This window comes from Myxocyprinus asiaticus, chromosome 11 (assembly GCF_019703515.2).
Source record: "Myxocyprinus asiaticus isolate MX2 ecotype Aquarium Trade chromosome 11, UBuf_Myxa_2, whole genome shotgun sequence".
NCBI lineage: Eukaryota > Metazoa > Chordata > Actinopteri > Cypriniformes > Catostomidae > Myxocyprinus > Myxocyprinus asiaticus.
This window is the reverse complement of record NC_059354.1, coordinates 9662107-9678732: the sequence shown is the minus strand read 5'-3', so window position 1 is coordinate 9678732 and position 16626 is coordinate 9662107. Positions and strand designations below refer to the sequence as shown.

At 37.6% G+C, this 16626-nt stretch overlaps 1 protein-coding gene across 5 annotated transcripts in view; it reads right to left on the bottom strand.

The window, feature by feature from the left end:
• The window catches only part of LOC127447743 (disco-interacting protein 2 homolog A-like), a 206306-nt gene that overhangs the window by 59219 nt on the left and 130461 nt on the right, over nt 1-16626 (bottom strand). The window lies entirely within an intron of this gene.

Genomic DNA, 16626 nt, shown 5'->3' with positions numbered 1-16626 from the left:
TAAACTATAGCAAGTGTAACACATGAACAGTATGATATGGCTATTGGGTGTACTACTGAAATGATGTAAGTTGTTCATCTATTTATACTCAAAAAGAGCCTGAGAAAAAAACTTATGTGTAGCTCAATATGTGTTTGACAGCCAGTTGACTATATCTGGGCATTTCATAGATCCATTTCTGATAGATATACGTGCCGGGTCGCTTTTTTGTGAACTATTTTGCTTGTAAGCTCGTGCTATCTTTCTTTAAAATAAATGTCATTTGGTTTGATATTTTGTTGTTTAATGCAATGACATTCATCTCATGTGGCTTAAGTGTCCAAATACTTTTTGAGGCCACTGTCTGTTAAAACACCTCTAATCAAAATTCTGGTGAAAGCCTGCATCATACAATTGAGGAGGACTACAATACTGCATGATCGTTATGAAAGACAAAAAAAAAAAGGGTATTTGTTTTAAAGCCAAACTAAAACATCACTATGCTGAGAACTGCCGAGAGTTAAGGTGGAAAATCCATATGATGTCATGCTCATGTGGTCAGAGATGAAGCGTGTGATTCTGCAGTTATGGCAACACACATGACTTCAGTTCCCCACTACATTTCCCCTATTATAAATACATTACTTATACCATACAAAATAACAGATGACCACAATTAATGACTAAAATATGTCTTAAAACAAAACCATCTGTGCTATTTCATCACTTGTAAGGCATATAGCGGTCTTTATAGTGTGTTTTGGAATGTTTTTTACATTTCGTGTAGACCATGACAAGAGACGTTTAATAGAGAACCGAGTGAGTTCACAGTCTATTAACTCTAATAGGAAATTAAAGAATGATGATCATTAGGCAATTTGCCAAAAGATAAGGTGTTTGTTTCTAATTAATTTACTTAATATTTCTTGTTTTCTGTCAGCTGTGCACAAGGAGCAACATATAGTCACTGTGCAGTGTTAAGATGGCAATAAATTGTTACAGTACATTGGTAACACTTTACAATAAGGTTCATTTCATTAACATCGGTTAAAACATTAGGTACCATGAACAAACAATGAACTATATATATTTTTAGCATTTATTGATTATTGTTAATGTTAGTTAATAAAAATACAATTGTTCAGTGTTAGTTCATGTTTGTTCCTAGTGCATTAACTAATGTTATTACACGGCTCTCTGGAATACTCGATTCTGACTGGTCAATGGCGCCACCCAGCGGTCAGATATTGCTCTGTAACAACCGCAAATCTGTGGATTAAGACATATCAGACCGCTCATCCGGGTTAAACGAGCTGTCTATCCTGCTTCTCAGATCACTGTGTGATCTCTACAAGTAAGCTAATAAAATAATTTCAACTCAAACCAATGCTTCATGTGCATTTATTTATTTCACAAAATAAACACCAACAGAACTCTGACGCAAACAGGAGGTTGATTTCAGCTGTTCGGCTATTTCTTTCTTTTCAAATTACATAATTTCAAAGCAAATCAATATTTTATGTCAATGTATTTATTTATTTGGTTAGTAGCCGTGTAATAAGTGGGATAATGTACAGTCAGTCGGTTGTTATCGCAAAATAAACCCCTTCAATGTGATCCTGATCACCCTGTTGGGGTTTATTGTGCAATAACAACCGACTGACTGTACATTATCCCTTACTTAACAAATACTTTTGATTTTAAAAATGTATTAGTATTTGTTGGAATTAACAATAACCAAGATGAATAAATGCTGTAAAATAATTGTTCATTGTTGGTTTAATGTTAACAAATGAAACCTTTTTGTAAAGTGTTACCAGTACATGGATGCAAGGAACACGAGACCAATCACAATTCAGTGTGCAAATAGGTGTAACAAAAGAATAAATCACATTTTACTATTCAAATGTGTTATCACTGACAGTTAGATTTAGAATGCTTGACATTCTATCAATGTAATTTTCAAGAAATTTTCAAAGATTTTCAAACTTACAATCAACAACAACAACAATATAATAATAAAATAGATTACACACTTAAGACTAAAATTATCTACAAAACTACAGAAAATGGAGTCTGTACATTTAGCATTTTTAGCTGAATTAATTGCAAAAAATGATGGACAAGAAGAATAAAAATAGCTGATTTTATAATCTTGCTGACTTGCAAGCACTGTAAAACCTATACTACAAATTTCAGCTACAATTCCGACAACAAAGAGTTTCTTTCTTTCAATGTTTTTGCCTCTGCAAAGTTCACTGTCTTTTTTTTTTATCTTTAAACAGCCACTACACACAACAATAAATGACTAAAATATTTTAATAGAGAAAAGAAGGGATAAAAAGACAGAGAAAAAGACCCAAGAGAAAGAGAGACTGACTGACAAGTAGTCTGCATGTGGTAATAGATTCATTTCACATTAATCATGCAATTAATCACCCGCAGGGAGCAATCCTAATGGAGCATGCCCAGCAAATTACAGGCGCGTCAAAGGGAAACAGATCCTGTGATATCACGCGGTGTGACGCATCATTAAGTGGTACAGGAGAGACTTGATCAGTAGAGGGCAGTCGTGTTTCATTCTTTGAACCAACACCGATCGCTAATGTTTTAAGTCAGTGAGTTCATTGGGACTTTCGGTGAGGTTTATTTTTCTCCGAAGAGAAGCCACGTCAAGTGTTTTCCTTGTGCACTTCTATGAATGACTGGCTTAATGTACAAATATTTCTTACACGGTGTTGTTTTTTTGTTTTTTTAGAAGTAGATCGTGTTTGTGACAAGTGACGTGAGAGAAATGTGGTTCTTGTTTTAGTCCATTTTGCAAAGGCCTATATCAAAATTAGTGGTTGACCATTATGGGTTTTTTAATGGCCGCTGCTGATGCCGATATCCAGAGAGCAGTGTGGCCGATAGGCCGATACAATGCCAATATATCACACAATTTAATAAAGTAAATAACATAAACATAAAATTGCTCAAAAAAAAAAAAAAAAAATTATCAAAAAATGAATAAACTCTTATTTAGCACTATATTTACTAAAAACTTTGTAAAAAAAGAATCTAAAAAATATTATATTGTATTTTAAATGGTAGGTAGCAGTTTCTTCTGATTCCTGTTTACTCATCAACTTTTTGTAATTTATTTGCACATGAAGAAATTGTTAATATACTGTTTCAGGAAGAAGGAAATAACAGTACACACAGTAGTCCAGCAGCCATGGATGGCATGTCCATGTTAGCAATCGCATTTTCTCCAAAAATACTGAATCAAGCCAACTGCACATACAGTACATAGTGAATAAGACATTTACTTGTAGCATACGTGAAGCGCTTTTACTTTGAAGTTGCAAACAAGTGCTCGTGCAGATCCATTGCGAGCTGCAATCACCTGACAGTTTAAATAGCCTGGATTGCCTGCTTGGATTGTCATGGAGTGACCGTCATGATTTGTGAATCAGAGGAACTTTTGATCCTGATCCTGAAGTTTTGATTCTGGCTGATGGAATACATGTTTCAGAGGAAGATATTAGATGAGAGCTCGACGGGAAGAAAACGCTGGATTTTCATGAGGTTCTTGAATTTCACCTGTTTAAATTATATATCTGCATATTTGCAGACGGTGTATAATAGAAGTTTTATTGATATTTGCCTTTTATCATTAGAAAAGAAAGTTAAAATTGACAGGAAACTGTTGAGGGGAGACTATTAGAATACGTGCTTCAGATGAAGATTTATGAGCTCCACAGGATGCTGGATTGGCTGAATTTTGTGAGGTTGGTTTATTACATCTGTTTAAATGAGATATGCGCATATTTACAGACGGTATATGATATTAGTTTGATTGATATTTGCCTTTTATCATTAGAAAAGTTACAAGGAAATATTGAGGAGAGACTGTTAGTATACGTGCTTCAGATGAAGATTTATGAGCACTCCACAGGATGCTGGATCTGCTGAAGTTGTTTGAGGTTGGTTTATTACATCTGTTTAAACAAGATATGTGCATATTTACAGACAATATATGATATTAGTTTTATTTATATTTGTCTTTTTATCATTAGACAAGACAGTTAAAAGTTACAGGGAACTGTTGAGGAGAGTGAGGGAGAATGAAACATGCGAGTGCTTTAACATTATGAGCTCAAACGCATCTGCTGCGGCTCTGATATGCGGACCGTTTAAATGACACTGTGATGCACTATTATTGTAGTAACACGGTGGCACGTCACAACAAAACAAACCGTGACTGGTCATTTACATGTCTCAGTCGCTTTACAGGCAAGCAGCCAATTCTCGAACAAATCTTCCAAATGGGAAAATTTATCGCCCGATACGATAATTAAAAAAGTCAGAATTTCAGCCGATTTATCGGCCTCGGCGATATATCGGTCAACCACTAATCAAAATATCTAACATTTTTCAGGTATTTCCCATAAGGTGCAACTTATGCCAGGGGAAATGGAAAAAAAAAATATGCAGAAAAACATGTTAAGCCGTTTCGTACATAATAATAATAATACTAGAAAAAAGCTCCCACTTTATGATAGCGCTTAAATAATTAAAAACATTAAACTACTAATATTTCTACAATTTATTCTTACACATGGAGAGCGGGGCACAAACTAACACTTTTTGGTTTTCTTAAGTTGAATTCACAAATATAAAGAATGAGATTTACAAATATATGTTAGGAGTTTCACAAAAATAAAGTGAATTCACAAATAAATAAAATGAGATTTGCAAATAAAAAAATTATTTACAAATATATGTTTTTAACTCACAAACACAACTCTGTCCAGCATTCATTTGTGAATCAAGCGCATTTATATGTGGATCGCTTCTTGTGCATTTGCGGATCGCTACACGCATTTGTCGATTTTGAAACAAGCGCACACAAATCTACAAATAGGTGGACTCCACCCATCATCTACTCAAGCCAATCAGATAACAGCAACATTATTCGGACCAGTCGTAGCACGTTCTATCTTCAACCAGTCACACTTTGTTATACTATCAGGGTGAGACCAGAGTCACAGCTCTCATGAGCATGGAATCAAGCACTTACAGATAAGCTCCAAGGCCGCAAACTTTTAAAGAAACGGACGCCATCAGAGGAATACTGTGACTTAAGTTTTGTATCAATTTCTCTTGGTTATAAACATGTATAGTGTCTTGTTAAATGTCGACATCTGAAAATTGCCCATTTGTAGAGTGTCCTGATCATTAGCTTTATAGCTAATCTGGCTGACTGTATGAGTCTCTGACGTGTTTTGTAGTTACATGCATGACAACCTGTAATTTGTAACCAAAAAGCATACCTTTTAGCCAACAGACTTGCTTTAACATGTAAAAAAAAAAAAAAAAAAACAGTGTGGTGGAGAGAAAATGTGCCCTGTCACTTTAAGGATCTGCCACCAATCCCAAACCCGAGAGTATAAAATGGCTGCTCATTTGCACATCCCAGGTTTGTGAGACAGAAGTGTGAGACAAGTGTGGGGTGAACAGAGTTAGTGCTTGGAGAAAGTTTTCCCAGTGTACGTGTGATATCAGGAGTGCCACTGGAGTGAGAAAAGAACAAAGAGGACAACAAAAAGGTACTAACTAGTGCTTAACATTGTTTGCCTGGATACAAAGAATGGACCAAACCATCTAACCATTGACTCAGTGTTTAAAATGGAGTGGTGTGAGCCTAAAAACTCCCTCTTTGCACCCACACGCTTACACACATATATGCATACATTTATTTGAGGGCACTTAATAATTGTTTATTTTGATATTGTTTTATTCATCCTTTTTGCCTTTTCATTTGTGAGATCTCTTTGCCTTTGTTTTGAAATACACAAGTGAGAATTGAGCCTTTTTTGTGTGTATTCTTTGAGTTCAAACAAAACTGTGTTCATTTTAACATTGTGTAACAGGTGGCTTAGAGCTATCCAGGGTCAATTTACACTTTGTGACAGGCCTAAACCTGTCTGGCACCCGAATGTATTTATTTTATTAGTATTTAAATTCATTCTGGGGGCTGCCACCGTTACAACAGGCACTCTTTAAAACCTATTTACCTCAAAATGCCTTGATAGAACTCAATAAAAGGTTTGTCAACTAAATGACAAAAAATATTTTGTCAAATGACATGTCATTTATTCTCATCTACGACTAACTTCTGTGGGAGGGACTGACAGCCTCACTTTTATTTCAGCCTCATTAGAAGCGTCTACATTTTACAATGTATTCTCCTATTCAACTGAAGAAACTAAATAGTACAGGTTTTAAAAAAACATGAGGGTGAATAAATGACAATTTTCATTAAGTCAACCCAGTGTTAAGGTTTATTAATTTTGTATTGCACTTTCATTTCAAGACATGACATTGTAACTTAAATTAAATCTGACATAAAAATAAACAATCTCATATTACATATTTTAAAAGGTATTCTGTATTGGAGCTGAAACCACTGAGTTAGAGCAGGTGAGTCAAGTGCTCAAAGTTGATAAGCACACAGGGGAAACCTCTCAAAAAGATTGCAATAACCAATGAGTCAATTATCACTGTCAGAACATGATGCTATATTTTAGAAAGGGACCCTGTAATAGTGCCTCCTAAAACATTAACAAGTTATTTATTAACTGCTTTTATTAAATACATTAACAATGTGAAACCAAATTATTGGCATTGTACACTGTGTAATCTAGGGTATTAATTTGTGGTTTTTTTGCTCCTAAGATCATCTAATATGATTCATCTTTTATAAAGACACTATCTGTACTACTGATCTCTTGAAGTGTCTAGTAGTGTTTGTTTGGAACTGTCATGTAACAAGCGTAAAGGTTTTTGACAAATTTCAGTCAAGAAACCTGGTTAAAATTAAAATAGAAGACTCATACAGTCAGCCAGATTAGCTATAAAGCTGATCAGGACACACTACAAATGGGCAATTTTCAGCTGTTGACATTTAACAAGACACTACACATGTTTATAACCGAGAGAAATTGACACGTAACTTAAGTCACAGTATTCCTCTGGCATCCATTTCTTTTTAAAAGTTTGCAGTCTTGGAGCTTATCTGTAAGTGCTTGATTCCATGCTCATGAGAGCTGTGACTCTGGTCTCACCCTGATAGTAAAACGAAGCGTGATTGATTGAAGCTAGAATATGCTACAACTGGTCCGAGTAATGTGGCTGTTATCTGATTGGCTTGAGTAGATGATGGGTGGCGGCCACCTATTTGTAGATTTGTGTGCCCTTGTTTTAAAATAAATTAAAAAAATGTGTGTAGCGATCCACAAATAAATGCACTTGATTCACAAACGACTGCTGGATAGAGTTGAGTTAAAAACATATATTTGTGTAAACAAAAAAAGAAAAATTGTGAATTCACTTTTTTTGTGAAACTCCAAACATATATTTGTAAATCAAATTTTTATTTGTGAACCAACTTTCTAATTGTAATTTTATTTTTTTTTTTTTCATTTGTATGTTAATATGCAACAACTATATCTCCATATCTGGTTTAGCAGCATCAAATACACAGGTGGAGGCACAACTTCGGCTAATGCACCTGTATGGCTCTGTACATGGATACGGCTCACTGGACAGAGCAGCGCGAGCTCTTAAACTCACCACCCTTGAATTTACTATAGTAACACTAACTGTACTTGGCAGAAATGGATTGACAATATAATCATTATTTCAGCTCTTAAATTTGTCATAGACTACATTAGGGGAGTGAGGGAATTTGATTAATTTTTGCTACAACTTATATTTTGTATTTATTGTTTTTACATGTGTTTGAAGTAGGCTGGGGTAAGGTAATGAAAAAGGGGGGTGTTCATCAAAAAAAGGTTGAACCACTGATATACTGGCTAATATATCTATTTTGACACTTGACAAATTCACAAAGCCACCGCATTGGCCGAAATAATGCATGGATCAGACACATACACACACACTATCACTAAAGGAGAATTATGTAAATTACATATCTGACTGCATGGAATTGAATTTTGTTCTGACAGATTTAGAGTTTGCCTTGTTTTAAACTTAAAAACAGAGATGAAAATTAACTTAATTTAGAATTTTTACTTTTGCTTCTGTAAAATGAACTTTTGGTGATTATTTTCCAAAGTTTTTTTTATTTTGCCACAATTTTTTACTCTTCACAGTGCTGATATGGCAACAAGTAAACAAATGAAATTTCGTCTTACCAGTTTGTGTGGAAACGTTTGGACCATGCTTTACAACAAGCCCCGCATAAACTTCCACAACACATTTGCAATCTAGACATTTTGGATAAAAACTGAATTATCATTTTCAGGACACTGTGTCGCTCATAAACGACCACAAGAGTCTGACTGACTTGTGTCTGATAGTCAGTTTCTTAAAACTTTAAACTAGATGCTACTGATCGCAGTAGACTGCTGATGTTTGCGTGTCATGCCGTTGTTGGTCTCGTGGGTGATATTTTACTTGAGCTTTGATCAAAGTCCAGCATACAAAAAGTACAAATAAACGTCCTGTCCCATGAACACTCTTGCATGAAAGATTTATTATCGTTAATGTTGTCAAATATTTATTTCACTTTATATTGTATGGTGGATATTGTTAGTATTATTTTTATTACCATTACTTGGTGGTTCTTTACCGTTGTTTTAAGAGTCTTCCCTTTCTTATACCCCACATGCTGTTTGAGATTTAAATAAATCATTTGTGGCAGGGAATAAAAATGATATGCTTATTACAAAAATGAATGGCATATTTATCACCTGCTATACAAACACTGTTATAAAAGAACCTTTTCCTTTTATGGGTGGAGGTATTTTTCTGCATGACTTCTATTTCCTCATTGTGTGTATATGGAAAATAATAAATAACCAACCAATTACTGCAGTAAAGAATGCGGTTTGAAACTGACAACTTCTTTTGGCTATAAATCTGCGGTGCGCTGTCGTAGACACGTAAGCAATCGGTCGTTTTAACCTTGCGACCAATTTATTTTATAATGTAAATGGCTCAAAGTTGAACATCCTTTGACACAGCCTATTATTAAACAAGGCAATGGGGGTAGAGGAGTAAGATGCAATCAGATGTGACCAAATGTGATTTGTGAGTTTTCACAAATCAGGCTCTGTCAAAATCAAGTGAAACTTGACCAAGACTGAGTGTTTATTAGAAATAGCAGTTAAAAGTGAAGAGCACTTATTTTTCAACTTGCGGACTTAATTGACAGACAAAAACTTTGCTGTGGAAAAAGTTCACCACGGTGTTTAACTTTTGGAGCTATATGCATTGTTTATTTTATAATGTTAAAAACAACCAACGGTGGAGTATATCAATTGAATTCACAAATCGTGAAGAATATATGTACAGTAGGCTACATGACAGCACACGCCAAATATAGCCAAATAAAGTCTGAATTTCACACCATACACTGTGGTCTAAAACCCCAGAGCTTTGTGTATAGCCAAATTAACTGGTTTTATTCCAGCAAAAAATTTTGGTTTATTTAAAAACAGTTTGGTACTGGCAGTAATACTGAACACCTGGATATGTGCAGTAAAATTTATATGGTACCCTATTCCATTGCTAATGTAAGCTAAGGTTTATGCATCAGAAACATTCCTTGTAGGAATTAGGCTACCCTAATGGAGGAGGGGAATATTCGCACATACAGCAGACACCTACACCTCCAGACTTGTAATGTAAGTGTGGCTAATAATAAACTTGTGTGTACCTTTTGTTAAAGTGAAAGTTGTTATGGCTTTCAGTGTGAATTGTAATTTTTAAGCTATGAAGATAAATGTGTAATGTATTCTGATCACTTTATCACATTTAGGCCTACCTCAAAAAATATAGGCCTTTCATCCCCCAATTCCTCGTTGACTCCCACAAAGCAGAGATGTGTTTGATGTGAAACAAAAGAATAATGAATGGGGCAGTTTGAAGCTAATCTTTAAGAATTTGAGATTTAAGTAATCCCTTTGTGGCAGGACAAGCACTATAAAAAGTAACACTTTATGCCTAAAGCAATGTGTGTTAAAAATATAATTGAATTGTATGATAAAATGCATTTAACATGCACTAAATTTAACTTTGGTTTATGGCTTAATTGCATTTGTTGTAACAATCCATTTAAATATGATCATGTCGCATACCTTTACAAACCTCAATTAGGCTGCATACCATTACAATTTAACCTCAACCTAGGCAAATTATAAACCAGAAATGTACTTATTTCAAAATGCATCACAATTAAGTGCTTTTTGTATTTTAGACATTTTAATATAGCAACAATTTTTCCATGTGTATAGGCATTTTTTTTCTTCTAGAAAGAATTTTCGAAGCAAAATAAAATGGAAACGTCTCGCTGAAGTCCACAGTCCTGACCAACAGTTATGAACCCTGAGCAATAACCACCATTATCAATTTAGATTGAAATGTATGTGATGGCCAATGTTGAAATCCACAGACCATGACTGGTATCCAATATAATCTTTATATACTCAATGTATATAAAATGTATTGGAAAAATATTTGCAAAAATAAAATGTGTATTAGTGCCACCTGCTAAGGCAATCATTACTATAATAATTGCCCATTTTTGTTTTTTCCTAAACCTTGTGTTAACATCCTGCTCTGTGTTACTAACATGAATACATCAAATTGTGTGGCTTGTTTAGGAGAGGGATGTAATTAGTTATTTAAGTGATCAGGTTTACGATTTAATCGACTGGCCAGTGCAGATACACAAAATGGCCAAATATCAGATTAATTGGCTAGGCTGTTCACTAATCACTAATTTCATCACGAAGCACACTGCACATCGCAATTATAAAGAAACTGAAGCAGTTTTATCCACATCTGACTCGCGCTACATTCAGAAGTGATCGCATCTTGAAACGTTCAGGTGCAACATCCCTCAAACGCAACCGCAAATTCGCAGTTATTCCTCCTACAAAATGTGAAAATTCAAGCCAGCGGGCCAGTCACCAAGGCTGCTTTGATGCCAGGTTTTTCATGACATGCTGAAAGAGCGATCTGGCCAGTGGTCTCGCATACATCAGCAGAAAAACTTCAGTTACATCAGCTGAAGAGCAAGTTATGACATTTTGAATAAATATTCCAAGGACATTTTTCCACATTTAATGAAAAAATATATATAAAATAAACATGGATGAATCATTCACAATAAGACCAGTAACATGGGTCTATTTTTATTTAATGCCATCTTTAACTCTAGGGTGAAAAGCAGCCAGCAGATGAATCTCATGAAAACTAAGCTCATTATTTTGAGAAATATTGTAATTCTATTTTCATTCCATGTCCTTGAGCTCTCCTGCAATAACCTTGACACAGATGCAGAGAGAGAGTGAGCGAAATGAGAGTAATAGAGAATGATAAGAGAAATGATGGGGGAGAAATTGGAATGAGTAGATAAGACACTATTCCTCTATTGCACAACTACTGTACTGGAAATAATTGGAAATCTGACCTTTAAACAAATTAATAATTCCTCTAAAATCCCTCTATTTTTAACTATCAGTGGCTCCACCACAGAAGTATCTCTGAGATCAAACACAGTTTCACTCAACAGGCAAGGGGCTACTGCATGCACCATCAAAAACCAACAGAAAGTGGGTCAGACGATGTTTTAAAAGCTTGTCAGACCTAGACCTAAGCAAAACCAAATCAGTCGCACTGCTATAAGGTTACTTTAAAGTGGGAAAGAGGGTGATTACATGCAGGCCACAACAAAATCCACAGGCTTTTTTCATATACATGTGCCAGCCAATGAATGTACTGTGCAGATTCCATGCTGGCCCACATGGGCCACACCTTCAAATGGGCATCAAAACCAGAGACAGTGCCAAGAGTGAAGCTCTCCCAGTACTGTATGTGGGTTAGGGCAAGGGGCAAGAGGGGTATTCTAAAAGGCCAGATGGGTTATTGGATCATCTCCTTTAGAGTAATCGGACAGCTTTGCCATTGTGCATGTATGTGCATTGCTATGACTTGGGCACAAAAGAATTAGTGGACCATGACCAATCCCCAAAGAGGATGACCCTGAATGGGTCATGTTATGCTGATCTGACCCCACCCTTGAACCCTTAATCCTGTTGACATTTCACTGACATCATCATTCTGACTGCAGAAAGAGTATATCAGGCCACGATCACTCTGAAACTCGTTAACAAAAAACAACCAGGGAGAAAATAATGCAATCCACACTGAAGGGCAAACTGAAGACATTACACAAATATGATGAGCTTAGCAGAGCACTGGATTGAATAATGACTTAAAAAATGGAACTAATGACTTTTATTACAAAATAATGAAGAAACCCCCAAAAGGAATCAAATAAACTGAAAGATAAAATAATGTTGTGTTGTAAAAGTAAGATCAGCACAGATAGGAAAGAAAATTGAATATTGAGAGAAAATGGAGAGTGGAAAGAACTTTTTGGAACAGAAAGTTCCAGAACAGATAACAATGTCTCCAAAATGTAATGTACTCATTTTATTTTCACATAACTTTATATGAAATTGTAATATGATCTCACATTTGTCTTCACATTCTTCTAAAACCAAATGATTTATCAATTACATTAATTTTATAGCTCTTTGTCCACAATTGTCTATTTTTATTTTTTATTTTAGGAGAAACATCTGAAAGTTGATACTTAACTGAAAACTATATTAAAGGTATAGTTCACACAAAAATAAAAAATAAAACACACTGAACACAAATGAAGTTGAAATGAAGCAACATCTGAGCAATCAAATGTTCATGTGGGAACACTGCAAAGGTTGAGTGTCTTTTACCTAAAATAAGATATTATGTTAAATTTGTTAAAGGGTAAGTTCACCTAAAAATGAAAATTCTCTCATTTACTCACCCTCATGCCATCCCAGATATGTATGACTGACTTTCTTTTGCTGAACACTATTGAAGATTTTTAGAAGAATATTTCAGCTCTGTAGGTCCATACAATGTAAGTGAATGGGTACCAAAATTTTGAAGCTCCAAAATCAACATATGGGTAAAAGAAAAGTACTCCATACGACTCTATATCCTCAGATGCGATCAATATTTAAGTCCTTTTTTGCTAAAATTCTCCTCCCTGCTCAGTCAATTTCCACTTAACTTTCACTTTCTCATTCTCCTTTTGTATGGACTCAAGATGGCGCCGAGTATGGCTGCTGCGTTGCGAGCTCCGACACAACATAGCAATGGTTTGTCTGTTTTGTTTACAATTCTTATGTTTTTTTGTCTTGGATGTTGTCTGCCTTATTGTCTACGACAGAAACACTTTTGGACATTGGCTCAGCGATCTCACACCGTAAACCGGACTTCACATTCCTCAATGCCGACCCGCTGTTTACAAACACGCAAGCGGAGCCCTTTGTCTGGGCAGCACGGCCGCGGAAACGCAGGAGGAAAAGGGGAAACAGAGCCGGCGTTCTCATCAGAGTAAGACGCCGCGCAAATCGACCCCCGCTACCCACTATTCTACTGGCAAATGTTCAGTCTCTGGATAACAAGCTCTGCGAGCTGAAAGCGCGGATCTCTTTCCAACGAGAGACGAGGGACTGCTGCGTTATCTGCCTTACGGAAACTTGGATGTCGGCGGAGATTCCAGACTCAGCCATTGAACCCGCGGGGTTCTCCATGCTCCGAGCGGACAGAGCGAAAGACCTCTCAGGTAAAACTAGAGGAGGTGGTGTATGTTTTATGATCAACAAATCCTGGTGTGATCAGAGGAACGTACATTCCATCAAGTCTTTCTGTTCTCCTGATCTGGAATTTCTTATGCTTCTGTGTCGACCATTCTGGCTACCGAGGGAATTCACAGCGGTCATTATCACTGCTGTGTACATCCCACCACAAGCCGACACAGACCGGGCACTCAAGGAACTGTATGGGAGTATAAGTGAGCAGGAAACCGCGCACCCTGAGGCCGCGTTCATTGTGACCGGGGACTTTAATAAAGCCAGTTTAAAATCAGTCGCACCAAAATATCACCAGCACATTAGTTTCAACACACGAGGGGACCGGGTTTTGGACCATTGCTACTCTCCGTTCCGGGATGGCTACAAATCCCTCCCCCGCCCACCATTTGGCAAATCGGACCACTCTTCCATTCTGCTTCTGCCCGCTTACAGGCAGAAACTGAAACAGGAAGCACCCACCCTCAGAACGATCCAGTGCTGGTCGGACCAATCAGACTCTACGCTACAGGATTGTTTTGATCGCACGGACTGGGAGATGTTCCGGTCCGCCTCTGATGACGACATCGAGCTTTACGCTGATAGCGTAATGTGCTTCATCAGAACGTGTGTAGAGGAAGTGATTCCGACCAGAACTGTGCGAATCTATCCGAATCAGAAGCCGTGGATCAACAGCGATGTTCGCGCGGCACTTAATGTGCGGACCTCCGCTTTTAATTCCGGGAACGCGGAGGAGCATAAACAAGCCAGTTATGCCCTCCGAAAAACTATCAAAACAGCAAAACGCCAGTACAGGAGTAAGATTGAAGGACAGTTTAACACCACCAACTCTAGAAGCATGTGGCAGGGAATTAACATCATCACGGACTTTAAAGGGAATAAAAACTCCGCCATGAACACCGCTGCCTCTCTACCGGATGAGCTAAATACTTTTTATGCTCGTTTCGAGGGAAATAACACCGCCCTCGCGGAGAGAGCTCTCACGGCTGAAGCTACAGAGGTTAGTTCACTCTCCGTCTCTGTAGCGGATGTAACCCGATCCTTCCGACGGGTGAATATCCGCAAAGCCGCGGGTCCAGACGGCATTCCGGGCCGCGTCATCAGAGCGTGCGCGAACCAGCTGGCTGGTGTTTTTACGGACATTTTCAACCTTTCCCTCTCTTTGTCTGTAGTCCCCACATGCTTTAAAACATCCACCATTGTGCCTGTTCCAAAACAATCGAAAATAACTTGTTTAAATGACTGGCGTCCTGTTGCTCTGACCCCCATCATCAGCAAATGTTTTGAGAGACTAATCAGAGATTACATCTGCTCTGTATTACCACTCAATCTTGACCCGCTGCAGTTTGCTTACCGCAACAACCGCTCCACTGATGATGCCATTGCATCTACAATACACACTGCTCTCTCCCACCTGGAAAAAAAGAACACTTATGTGAGAATGCTGTTTGTAGACTACAGCTCAGCATTCAACACCATAGTGCCCTCCAAGCTAGATGAGAAACTCCGGGCTCTGGGCTTAAACAGCTCGCTGTGCAGCTGGATCCTGGACTTCCTGTCAAGCAGACGCCAGGTGGTTAGAATAGGCAGCAACATCTCCTCATCACTGACCCTCAACACTGGAGCCCCGCAGGGCTGTGTTCTCAGCCCACTACTGTATTCCCTGTACACACATGACTGTGTGGCAACACATAACTCCAATGCCATCATTAAGTTTGCTGATGACACGACGGTGGTAGGTCTGATCACTGACAATGATGAAACAGCCTACAGAGAGGAGGTGCACACTCTGACACACTGGTGTCAGGAGCACAACCTCTCCCTCAACGTCAGTAAGACAAAGGAGCTTGTGGTGGACTTCAGGAGAAAAGACAGAGAACACAGTCCAATCACCATCAATGGAGCACCAGTGGAGAGAGTCAGCAGCTTCAAGTTCCTGGGTGTCCACATCACTGAGGAACTCACATGGTCCGTCCACACTGAAGTCGTTGTGAAGAAGGCTCATCAGCGCCTTTTCTTCCTGAGACGGCTGAGGAAGTTTGGAATGAACCGCCACATCCTCACACGGTTCTACACCTGCACTGTGGAGAGCATCCTGACTGGCTGTATCTCCGCCTGGTACGGCAATAGCACTGCCCACAACCGCAAAGCACTGCAAAGGGTGGTGCGAACTGCCAAACACATCATCGGAGGTGAGCTTCCCTCCCTCCAGGAAATATATACAAGGCGGTGTGTGAAAAAAGCTCGGAGGATCATCAGAGACTCCAGCCACCCGAGCCATGGGCTGTTCTCACTGCTACCATCAGGTAGGCGGTATCGCAGCATCAGGACCCGCACCAGCCGACTCCATGATAGCTTCTTCCCCCAAGCAATCAGACTTCTGAACTCTTGATCTCCCACGATCAAAATACATCAGCCCTGCACTTTATTACTCTTTTATCTCACACCGGACTGTCATAAATTATATTACTGTCATTATATTATGTCTCTCTTAACAACTGACTATCAACCGACAGCCTGAATGTCAATACTGTACATTCTATATATATATTTTTTTCATATATATTTTAATTTTTATTGAATAATGTGTATCTATATAGTATCTATATAGTTCAAAAAAAAAAAAAAAAAAAACAGCATATTGTATACTGTACAATGTATGTTATTATTGTATATTGTTGAGTGTAATTGTGTATAACAGATGTTTAAATTGTGTTGTGTTAATTTGATGTTTTAAGTTGTGTAATTATGTATAACAGATGTTTAAATTGTGTTGTGTTAATTTGATGTTTTAAGTTGAGTTTAATTTTGTATAACAGATGTTTAAATTGCGTTGTGTTAAGTTGATGTTATTGTAAATTGGTATATGTCTCATCACTGTCACGACTGCTATGTTGATCGGAACTGCACCCAAGAATTTCAC